We start from the raw sequence: 12397 nt of genomic DNA, 5'->3' as shown, positions 1-12397 counted from the left end.
TGTAGATGAATCTAAAATGGAAGCATAATGAAGATGGTAAGGGTAACAAGGAGGGGGAAGAGGCGCGTAGAAGTAGACTAATCGACCAAAAATAATTATTTAATGAATTAGTAAGTAAAAGATGGTAGTTCTGGACTCGTAATAAACGAGGAGGGGAAGAAGTTAAAAAGAAGTTGGGGATGTAGAAAGTCGCACTAATATGGTAAGTTATGTACAGTCATGGACACTCCTGGGTTGTAACGATTCCATTGAAAGTTAATGGTATTGCTACAACCCAGAAGTGTCCGTGACTGTACAACTATAAAGGCTCACGCTTGAAATAAATATTATTCCATTTCAAGTCCATCATTAGTAGTCTCATACACTAAATTCTCATACACTTTACATTCTAATATACTCACCTAGTACCAGACGAAACTCTCGAACAGTAGGTCTCGGTCCCACCTCAACATCTGCCCTACAAGACGGAAGCAAGGAAGAAGTGTTAGGTAATGTGTTGGCAAAGAAAACTAAAATTAATTTCAAAAACTGCGAGAAACTAAAGTTAACATTTAAAAAAAAAAAACAGTTCATAGTTACTACATTTCAGCCCTTAACACTGGTTCTTTATCCTTTACAATCATGAAAACGCATTGAGCAATTGCATAGAAAGGAAGATGAAAGGATAAGAATTAGGAAAATAAAATCATCCCAATAATCTTCAGCACAAGGACATACGACGACCTACATAAACATGTAACCTCAAAACTCCCAACTCATGCGACGATAAAAAATCTGAAAAAGTAAGCCACAAGAAACAAGGTTTGATCTCATTTCTAATCCATTTTCTTCACAAAATTGTCTTTTATTTTTATTTAAACGTGTTTATACTGTCGTGAACAGCCTTTGTGCCTTAGTACAGCAAGTACATGCAAGACATGCAAGTTTTTAAAACTTAAGATATTTGAAATAGTATACTAAGTAGAATGTATGTACAAGTAGAAATATTTACTTTAGACTGTATGATGTAGTTATCACTGAGGATATCGCGTGCAAAATAAAAGCCTTATATTAATAAGTGTCAAAGTAAGTGTAAAACATGTGACATCAGGATTGTAGTAAGGTAGAATGATAACCAGTTGTTTGATATCCGAGTTCTTGACAAGTTTCCACGTTGCGTCCACACACCTGTGCAATAAAACTTCAGCCAAGATTTCACCACGACTGCGAAAGGTCACAGACTCTTGCTCAGCTATTCGAACGCTTTGACCTCATTCTCACTTGCCTTTCGAAAAGAAAGGAGAAAAAAATCCACAAACGATAAGTCAAATATCGTGCGAGCAGCGCTGAAGATTAATAGCACGTAACGCACACACATACATATTCTATAGCCAAGGAATCTCAAGTAAATTGAGAGAAACTGATATTTCACGTTCCACTTTCGAATCGAAGACATGGCATTAACCTCTTGCCATCTAAAGTTCCTTGCCTTCGACTTAATTCTTTCTTTTCAATCAACAAAAACCTGACTCGGCTACACTGAAATGACTGAATCACGCCAGTCATTGATCAGTCTGTACAGCACAGAAAGTGTAAATTGCCATACAAAACACATGTTTATTAAATAACATGTACATGATAAACATCCAGAAAACATGAAGTTATATCAGCAGTAAATACAGGGAGGTTATTTCAGCATGCCACCGCTTCAGCGTCGGCCGCTTGCCGGCCCAGTCATGCAACAGGTGCCGGCAAATTGCGTAACAGATAGCCCGTTACACAAACCGCTTGTTTTGTAATGTTTCCACTTTTCACAATTATAGTTACAATTACAACTTAAATAAGCACGTACCTTGCCGCAAGGATGCTGGAAAAGGTGTCCTCTAAAATACAAATATTTCTGGCACTTTATTTCTGCCCATATCGCTTCTGACAGCAATGACTCATCCAACATAAAGGATTCAATTTTTCATTCTTGTCTTGCCTTCGAATAAACAAAACCGTGACTCTTATTTTGCAGATAACACAAGATTAATCCTTTTGAACACTAGAGTCAGTGGCGTGCCCAAGATTTTCGAGGGGGGAGGTTACGTATACATTATTATGCAAAACGAAAGCGCAGATAAACGAATTATTTAACAGTGTCACTTAATTTTAACGTGTGAATATTTTTGAAGTAAAGTAGCGATCATACACTGTGTGCGTTTTTCTTTCTGAGAGCGCCATTTGAAATAAGCACTTTTCCCCTTTTGCTACTATGAGATAAACTGAATATAAAAGGCTATAACTGCTCAACAACTGCATCTTTTTAAGAAATTTAAATTCTAAATGTAAGAATGAACAAAAAGCAACATTTTATGTAAATTCCGACAATTGTGAGTCCAGGGGGAAACGGGGGCCAAATCCCAAAGTTCTATTTTCCCCGTAATTACGCAAAATTTCTGAACGTCGTAATTTCCATATTTTTTTTTTTTTTCAAAGTTGCGGCAGGAGCATTACATATCCTCATAGAGTAGTCTTTTGTTGTGCTTCCCTCAAAATTTGGTCCATCCAGTGTCTATAGAGCCGACGCTAGAAGCGAAATTCCTCAGATGTCGCAAGAGCGTCAGCGGCTTATCGGAGTAGTGGTAAGCCGCGAGAAGCCTCTCGATACTACGCGAATGAAACAGCTGTCTGCTACCAGTTGTTTAGACGTGTTCACTTCGGTTTGCGTTTATCAGTACTCGTGTTGTTCAGTGCTAGTGCTTTATCGTGTGTTAATTGTTATTCATTCATTAGTTATGCCGCCAAACAAATATAGTCTTGAACAAAGAGTTTTTATGTACGATACTTACGTGAAAACGAACTCTTGCAGAAAAATAGTCAGGCGATTCGCAAGAAAATTTCCTGGCAATCCTGTTCCGGACAGACATACTGTTTACAACCTCGTTAAAAGATTACGAGAGACAGGTGTAACGGTTGCGGGGCCTGTGCCCCAGTACTACCGTTAGGGGTTATGTAACTCAGATGTCTGGGCGTAGAGCTGAAAGAGAATACATTATTATCCAGGTAGGGTCTTAATCCTAATTAGGGAAACCTGTAGGGTGTAGACACAATTAGACTCATGAGTAATGATTAACAATAACAAGGTTTATTATAGATAGCAGGTGTGTCTGATATATGAAGAATATCCCAACCTATGTGTTAGGGGAAGGGAGCTGAAATGAAAGAAGGGTAGATTAGCGATACTTAGTAAACTTGAAGTGAAGATCCTTGTCCATCTTCTAAGTGCCTGAAGACAGCCTGGACTTGGCTGGGTGGATAGCCATCTTGGGTCGGAGACTGGACAGCGCCTCCGGCCGTAATTCAGATCTGCTGGTCGACTACCACACCTCTAGTCTCGTGACTAGGGCTTATATACTTCGGGTGTGGCCGAAACAACCTTAGGCAAGGTTATTTCTGTTGCCTCGTGTCGTTGTCAGGAAGTGCAGAAGGTCAGGGGGACATGGACAGAGGACTGACTGTCCTTGCATCGTGTCATCGGTCGTTCGCATGTGGTGTCCTCACATGTGGGGCTCTCCGCACGTGGAGTAACTGATCGTATCTGGTTCCTAGAAACCTTCTCAGTAACCGCAGCTTTCCTGTTGTTTCTGACCTTACTTCATCAAAGGGTAGCAAGTGCATGTGGACTGAAGACAGGCGAGATAAGATCGATCCACAGCGTTTTGAGTGCTTCCTGATGAAAACCGCACCCAAATCCAAGTTTACAGAAGGTCATGAACGTGCGGAAACTTGCACGTTACACAGGATCTCTTGAACCTAAGAAACGTGTTTCCAGACGACGTGTTCTTATGGAAGAAAAGCTAGACGAAATTGGTGAACGACTTGAACATACTCCAAAAAAATCCCTCCGTCGGCTTGCTCAGGAAACAGGCATTTCAAAATCCTCAGCACGAAATGCCACTAAATTACTTAGATTAAAACCCTACAAAATTACAGTGGTTCATGAATTGCAACCGCGCGATCACGCGACTAGAGTTCGATTCTGTAACTGGATGCTGGATAATATTGTTGCTGGCAGAGTAAATCCAGAATTAATCATATTTTCAGACGAAGCTTGGTTCGAATTGAATGGCCGAGTTATTTCACAAAACAATCGCTATTGGAGCGCAGAAAAACCTGACCTTGTGCATGAAGTTCCGCTCCATCCTGCAAAAATTGGTGTGTGGTGTGGTTTGAATGCGCACAGAATAATAGGGCCTATTTTTTATGAAGGTACTATCAATGGTGAAAGGTATCGAAGAGACATACTACAACCATTTTTTGAACAATTAACGGACATTGAATGCCAGCAGTCATTTTTTCAGCAGGACTCTGCTACTGCTCACACTGCTTATGAATCACTTAATTTTATTGCCGAGATTTTTGAGGACAGAATTATTAGTACTGAGTTGTGGCCCTCTCGTAGCCCCGATCTTACTCCTTGTGATTATTATTTATGGGGAACATTAAAAAACAAAGTGTATCAGAATAACCCGCGTACAATAGAGGATTTAAAAGAAAATATAAGAAGAGAAATTGCCAGAATCACACCTGAGGAGCTTATGGATGTTCAGAGGAATTTCATACGCAGATGCCGGAAATGTATTGGTGTTGAAGGAGGTCATTTTCAACATCATTTATAACACAGAAGGTTAGTGATCATCATTATTATTAGTTTTAAATATAATTTTACACTTTCGGTTTGCTTTATGCGCCGCGATGCTGTTTCTGTTACGGACTATCTGTTACGCAATTTGGCGGCACCTGATGCATGACAAGGCCGGTAAGCGGCCGACGCTGAAGCGGTGTCTAAGAAAGATTACATGTCAAAAATAAAGTGCCAGAAATATTTGTATTTTAGAGGACACCTTTTCCAGCATCCTTGCGGCAAGGTACGTGCTTATTTAAGTTGTAATTGTAACTATAATTGTGAAAAGTGGAAACATTACAAAACAAGCGGTTTGTGTAACGGGCTATCTGTTACGCAATTTGCCGGCACCTGTTGCATGACTGGGCCGGCAAGCGGCCGACGCTGAAGCGGTGGCATGCTGCAATAACCTCCCTGTATAATCGCAATGGTGGGGAATTAAATGAGTTCATGTATTATACAGTATTACAAATTTCTTACACCAATCTGTCACCATTTTACGGCCTACCCGATAATATATAGTGAAACCTCTCTTCCGAGTAATAATGGATTCTGGCAGTGTAAACGAGGCTCTGGCGCCAAAGCCGAGAACAAGCACAATCCTCTGTGGGGGTGTGAGTTGTCTTATATCATGTTCATCCATATTCATTATCTTCACACATCTAGGAAGATAAAAAAACAGTACCTTGCTTTCTTCTCCAAGGAGCACAAGGGATGTAATTTGTTTTACCATCTCCATTGAATTCGGAATGCCTTTCGTCCGATTTACTATTCCAGTGTATGTTGACGCAGTTGTGATAAATCAATTGTATTAAACTTGAAAGTTTAATAATTATTCTTCAGAAACCGGTCGTCATCTGACGTGTTCGGTGTGAGTATCCTTGGATGAATCTACCAATGTAAAATCTACCTTTTATTTCTGGTTGCGCCACAATTTTAATATTTGATGCACTGATATTACGAAGGGCATTCAAATAATAACGAGACCGACCGCTTCTGAAGAAAGGAAACAATATATAGTCAGTCCATTGTGTGTTTGTGCAGTAGTAGAGCAACATGTCTATAACTGTTTAGACGTGTTACTAAAATACACCACTAATTCAGTTTCCCATGAGAGGTTGTCAACTCGTGTAAATGATACTCAACATGGATTTGAAACAGGGGCAAAGGACATCCATCAAGTTTTACGTGGGACTTGAAAACAACCACAGAAACAGACGAATTGATACAGGGCGCTTATTGAGACGTTCCTCTATCGCTTGCAAAGGTTTCTGATTGGCACAAGGAATTTCCTTAGGGACAGGACAGTGGAAGACGCGGCATGACCAGGATGTCCATCACTTCCTCAACAGAGGTAAACGTCAGCACCATCGAGACGGTGCGGAGAGAGGACAGGCGAATAAGTAAACTATAAATTGGGGATGCAAATATGGTTTCCTTGGGTTCAGTTGATGGCATTGTCAGAAACCGGCTGGAGTGCAGGAAGTTGTAGCAAGGGTGAAAATACCTCATGTGCTCAGCAATGGCAACAAGACCAATCCTGACAGAGCTGTCGGTAGAAAGACCGCCTGAAACGTGAACAAGATTCTTCAGATAAGACTTTTACAGGGTGACTACCAAAATATCAAATCCAAAATTCTTGACTTTATCTTGACATTTCTTTCCCTTTTCTTAACATTTTTTTTTACATTGCCACCTACGTACTTAGATATACTTGAAAATTAAGAAAATACATACGTATTTTTATTCAATGAAAAACCTCTACCACAAGGTCAGTTAAGATGAAAACTGAAACTGTATTTTAACAAGAGATTTAGACTTGCTTTAATTATTAATGCATGTAAGAAATAATGCTTCAGACTTCATTCTGGATGGGAAATGGCCACATTATTTAATATTTTTACGCATACAACAATGTAATTCTTAAAAACAAAGTGAACAAATTTTAACCACAACTCAATACAATTTTAGATTTCCAAATATTCAATTTTTATCAAATCCCAGTCTGTAAATTCACTATACTGTAAAAAAAATAACAAACATTCTTGACTACAAATATAATTTCTTGACATTCTTGACTAGTAGACACTCTGTTTTATCTATTCTCTGAGGTAAGAAAAAATAGCTTTGTGGACGCACGTTCTCTTCATAGATCATGAACTGAACAATGCTATCATGGGTATTCTGAACAAGCTTTCAAAAAGTGGTTCAAATCAGCATTCCCAAAATGAATAGTCAGATGGGACATGTGCATTCAGATACAAAGATTCCTTTGAATAATCGTGTTATTAACTTTTTGTATTTACTGTGTTTCGTGTAATTAACTCACTCGTTATTTTTTTTTAATGTCCCTCAAAATATCTGAAACTATACCTGAGCAGGCAAACGCCCGACGCCTATTCACAGCGCATAACGGTTATGTTGACAAAATCCTGTTTCCACTCCTGGCCGGTTTGGGGAGGAAGGATTATAAGGTTGCCGCTTGTTACATAAATAGGCGGGCAGCGGTAGACCTAATCAGCTGTTTGACCGCAAGTTTCTTCGTAGGTAAAGGCGGCAACAGCGGGTCACTGCAAGAAAGGCGGTTCCCGCATCGGAAGAAAGCTTGACTCGACTCTAGCTATTGTTGAAAGAAGACAAATCAACTCCGGTTTTGAGCATATTCCACTTTATATCTTTCTTTAAACCACAACATACTTCAAAAAGCTCATCGTATCATTGATAGATAAAGTTGACTCACTTTTCTTACTTGATAGGACGTTAAATATGACACAAATCGATCTGTGTCTGAAATAGCGCAGAGAAATATTAGCAGTACACGTCTAGACAAGGATATTTTTGCAAAACTTCTTTTTATAAAGTAGTCTCATTTTTAATACACAAATTACTGTCACGGAAAAAAGGATCATCACTTAATGTAAGACAGTAACTTCGATAAATGTCAATGACTAATGATAATGTGCCTGAAATCCTATCAATAATTTAAGAATGAAAAATGTATCGACTCTTTTTTTAAAAAAGTATGGCCTCACTTCAAAAGAAAAATTGCTGTTATTGTAGAAGGTAGGAGAAAGGAAATGTTCTCGTGCATTTTTCATTCGTGAATGACCTTATAAACATCTTTTTCCTTTCGCGTGCAAAAGGGAAAAAGAAATGTTGCAACTTAATGTTTTCATATATTAAATGTTTGCGACTGTCAGATTGTTAATGTCTGGAAAGTACTAAAGCACTATTTATCATTGGTATAAATTACCCCGAAATAACGCATTATATACCTTTTGCAACATTGCGTGCGGAAATAGGGCAATTAGAATGCGTTTCCGAGGCGATAAAAAGAAAGGACAAAATGACCATGACTAAGAGAAGAGAGTGATAAACTTACAATAATCACACTGCTGGACGGCCTAAATAGTTTACAGGTCACATTTCGGTGTGAGAACAAGTGAAGGTTGGTGCTGTAAAGAAAAACAAGATACTCGTGTCATATCAACAAGATTGGAGGATAAAGTGTCGGTTTGTGTGCACCTGTTAACGATATATTTCTCCTTGACATTAATAGATTGAGCCTTAGGAATAAGTTTTCACGACTTCTATCGTGAAATCACGTTCCCAGTGAATCAACAGATCTGTTCATCTTAAAGTAGAACATAAGGTATGAGACAGTTTGGGGAAACTTTGATAATTTGTTTTATAATATGTACAGTTACATGTTTGTTTTGTGTACCTTTTTGATTTGTTTTAACAAGTATTATTGACATTTTCGTATCTGTAATTTTGAGAACGAGACTTGAGTTCAAATATCAAGACGAGACCAGCTTCCTAATTCGCAAAACAAAACCCCAAATACTCGAAACTAAAGTCGCGCTGGACTTTTCTCCTGATATTCAATACGTGCTCTTAAAATTAAAGTTGTTTAGATATTCTTCTCCAGATATCTGTAACAGTTTTGTGACACCGTAAGCTTATTTTCGAACCCACTTCGCCACCGCAGATTAAATTTCCAGCATGGCCGTAATGTTGGTGTGGCATGGTATTGTGAACTGTTTTTCGTAACACCCTGTACTTCGTCGCAATCACTTATTTTGGTTTTACAATAAACTTAAAGAGCGAACAAAGAATTCGTATTTGTTCAAAAAGCCCTCAAGAATTTTTCTTTCATTTTGAGTCTGTAGTTTTTCTATTATCCCATTTCTTGTCCTTGAAAACGAATAAGAACGCAAGGAAAGAAGATTCGAAGAGTACACCTGAACAAATTCTAAATGTTGACTCGGAAGCTTTCAGTTTAGCTTGGATACGCCGGTTGCAAAGAAGAGTTCCAACGTTCAAGGCTACGTTTTGTGGAGGCTGGACATAACTAAAACTTGAAAAAAAAAAAGAAAAAAAAAGAAGACAAAAGTGTATTCTATCTTCATTCAAGTAAAGATGACATATTTACATGCACAAAGAGTAAATTACTCCATTTCTAAAAGTTTCCTGGTATTATTTTAAACTATACAAACTTTTTCAAAGATCTGATACAACGTATTTATTCATTTCTTATTTGTAGACATTGTTCATGCACTAGTATGTACATACAACTGTTAAGTATTGACAATTACACGCTTTCTAATTCGTATTTTACAATGTGTTTTGCAACACAATATTTGACTTAGTGAAATCACAATATTCAAATAATGTGATTAATCACTGGAAAGTGTGGAATAGTCAGTAGATAAAGTAATGTCAGAGTCGACTTTTGAACTAATTGTATATAATATAAATCTTCAATCTTTCAGTACACGTCACCACACATTCTTTAGGGATATTTTGCCTGTACTGGTGTGCTTTGTGGCATGGAGAAATGCGTCTCACATTTTGTCATTTATTGCTTGTTTATCGCTTGTCCAAGTTGCGTACATATGAGGAAGTTGATCAGAGGTAAGTAGTGAATTCTCGTTGGCCTAAGAGAATAGGTGGCACACTGAAACGTGGGATTTTAAAAGGAACATTGTTATTGTTCTTAGTTGCAAAACGAGCACATTTAAGAAAATGAATTCGATTTATTATTACCGATATTTCGCTACTTTGCAACTAGCCCTTTCACGCTGTCGACTTGGCGGCGCTAGTGAATCCCGCAATTAAGTTTCCGCCAAGGACCAACCTCACGATCATAATGTACAGTGGAATGCACAAGTATTACCAAGCAAATTGCTCACCACTATGTTTAATCTCTTTGTTTTATATAATAAGAGCTTCAAAAATTGAAACAAAACGCCAATCTGCTAACAACCTCTGCACCAGCATACATAAAAAAAACATTCCTTAAAATCACGTAGAATGCGCGAGTAAAATGAACGAAAACAGTCGTGGACAATTTGTCGAGCAATACTTGTGCATCCCACTGTACACCTCTGGACACATTTGACCTACTGCAATACCTACTCTGTCTCGAACGTCTTTAATATTTCTGACTCAAACTACAATTTATTAGCCCTTTAACAACCGGAACTTCCAGTTCATAAGAAAAGGCATTCTTAGTTACATCTCTATATAACTGACAAGACGCCAAAGATCCCGGGTTCGAATCCCGGCCTGGGCATGGATGATCTTTGTGAGTGTACCTTCATCAATTTCATCATATCATCACTCATCCTCATCTTCGCGATTAGCCAAAACTTGCAGAAAAGCGAAGTAATATCATAAATCAAATCAAATCAAAACCCCTGCAAGTGAAAACGTCCACCTAACTATGCTTGCACAGATTACGACAACTCCTGCAACTTCACAGATTATATACTGTGCACAGTGGCGCAGGAACGGGGAAGGGGGGTTACAGGGGTACATTGTACCCCCATAAATTTTATGCGGGGGGTACACTACCCCCTAAATTCGTAGATCACGTTGTACCCCCTGTATCCCCCTAAAATAATTTGAAAGGTGCAAGGTTCTCCTGTCAAAATAACCTACGTTCTAATAGCTCAACACAAAAATATTATATTGTTTACAATCATTATCTTCCTTTTCAATAAAATTGAAACCACTTTAAATAAACTTATTCTACTACATTGTGGTACTAGTTTGCTTCATTTGTGCTCTTGGAAACCTTTTATAAAGGAACGGAAACTGTTTTAAAAGAGTGTGAAACGATGGAATAAGATAAAGTTTAGTTTCAGAAAAAAGAGGTAGTCGATTGATTAATAAGATATAAACCTGTTTCAGAATAATATAGGATGACCTTCTTTCCTATCAAATAGGGTTTTCATAAAGTAAATATTTTCACAATTGTCAGAAACGAAATTGTGGGAATTTTTACGACCCATGAAATTACATAATTACATTAAGCTTTTCATATTCCATCACTATAAACAGAATTTATAATTTTCCCATTTTATGCATACATAAATGTATTGAAAATTCCACATAATTTTATCAATTAATTTATTTGTAAGATATTATTAATTAATTTTTTCTATTTAACTGTAGATCCAGTCCTGATTACCCTATCTCAGCATAAAGTGAATGTGAAACAAGTTTTGACAAACTTCTGAATCGAGACCAAACCGAAAACAAGCACAAACAAGAACGAGAAGGACCTCTTCATACAAGCGGAGAATATGGAAACTTGTGTTTCTGGTGAACTATTGTCAAACAATCTTATTGAGGTTGGAAACGCACTAAGTCTATCCCTCCCTCTGATAAAATCACAAGTCGCGCCCTGTTTTAATGTCTAGGAAATATCATTGTTCCATTTCAACTAAGAACGATATCGAGATGAGTCAAGTTAATTAATAAAATCAAACTATAATAAAATTATATAAATCAGGCGAATACACAAGATGTTCCTGTAGGTTCGATGCTTTGCCAGTAGCTTTGTCAAGGGCACTGTGGTGCTTAGATTTGATCCATTTTGTTGCGATTTTTTCTGCATCAAAGCAATGCACTGGAGGTCCATGAAATGAAAGGAAAAGTAAGTTTAAAAGTATCGCAAGTTCTAAATAATTTCTCTGATCAGTTAAGGATAGATTTATAGCACCGAATCCGCTTTTGCATTCAGCTGTAGATATTGGTATGATTTCGATTGTATACATAAGGTCTTTGAGTGAGGTGGCAATGTGTTAGAGCCACTTGCCAAGTAACAGCAATCGAAGCAGAACGGGCTGCTTATACACTGAGTCCGTTGGATTTTCTTTTATTAACATTCATCCACTCTTCGCGATTAGCCAAAATTGGCATTAAAGCGAAGAAAACTAATTCAATGAAATATACTTACAGACGTGGAATACATACAGGCCATGTTACGTACCCGCACCTGTAAACCATACGGCCAATGATTGAAATAAGGAATCATAGATGGCAGCACGAGGAAGAAATATTAGGATCGCAGATTATAGTAACAATGCGCATGCGAATTGAATGGAAGTGTTTGGGAGAACTGAAATTAATTGTGCTTACATAAATTTATGAACTGAGATAAACAATGGAGATGAATAAAAGCGAGATAAAGAAATGATCGACACGTGCAGCATATGTGATTGTATGTAAAGATTAATGAAGTTAAAAAGCGATTACAATTTTATATTCTCTACCGTCTTAGTGGGCTTTCCCACTAGACCTTTTTGGTTGTTTTCCCCGGTGTGGCGGCAACTCAGTGGCGCGTCTATTGCTGACCCGGATCGAAGTCGAGCGCGGGGCAGGTGGCGCCCCTCGATTAAACCATTTTCTCTGCTTGTATTAAGCCATCGTGCAGAAAAAAAAATATTGATTTGAATT

The 12397-nt window shown here is 38.0% G+C and overlaps 1 long non-coding RNA gene across 2 annotated transcripts in view; it reads right to left on the bottom strand.

Moving 5' to 3' along the window:
• Positions 1-11956, bottom strand: part of LOC145989200 (uncharacterized) — a 383184-nt gene extending 371228 nt beyond the window's left edge. Inside the window, exons 1-3 of one of the 2 annotated variants that reach the window (XR_014441813.1) lie at positions 11898-11945; positions 8031-8103; positions 402-457 (exon numbers count right to left, since the gene is read on the bottom strand). This is a non-coding gene — a long non-coding RNA (uncharacterized LOC145989200). Of the gene's footprint in view, positions 1-401; positions 458-8030; positions 8104-11897 lie in introns of both variants that reach the window. The other variant, XR_014441812.1, reaches the window with a different exon arrangement.
• Positions 11957-12397: the final 441 nt, after the last annotated feature.

Source organism: Lepisma saccharinum, chromosome 6 (assembly GCF_977018435.1).
Source record: "Lepisma saccharinum chromosome 6, izLepSacc3.1, whole genome shotgun sequence".
In the NCBI taxonomy this organism is placed as follows: domain Eukaryota; kingdom Metazoa; phylum Arthropoda; class Insecta; order Zygentoma; family Lepismatidae; genus Lepisma; species Lepisma saccharinum.
Note: the sequence above shows the minus strand (reverse complement) of the source record. Positions and strands in the feature narration are given on the sequence as shown.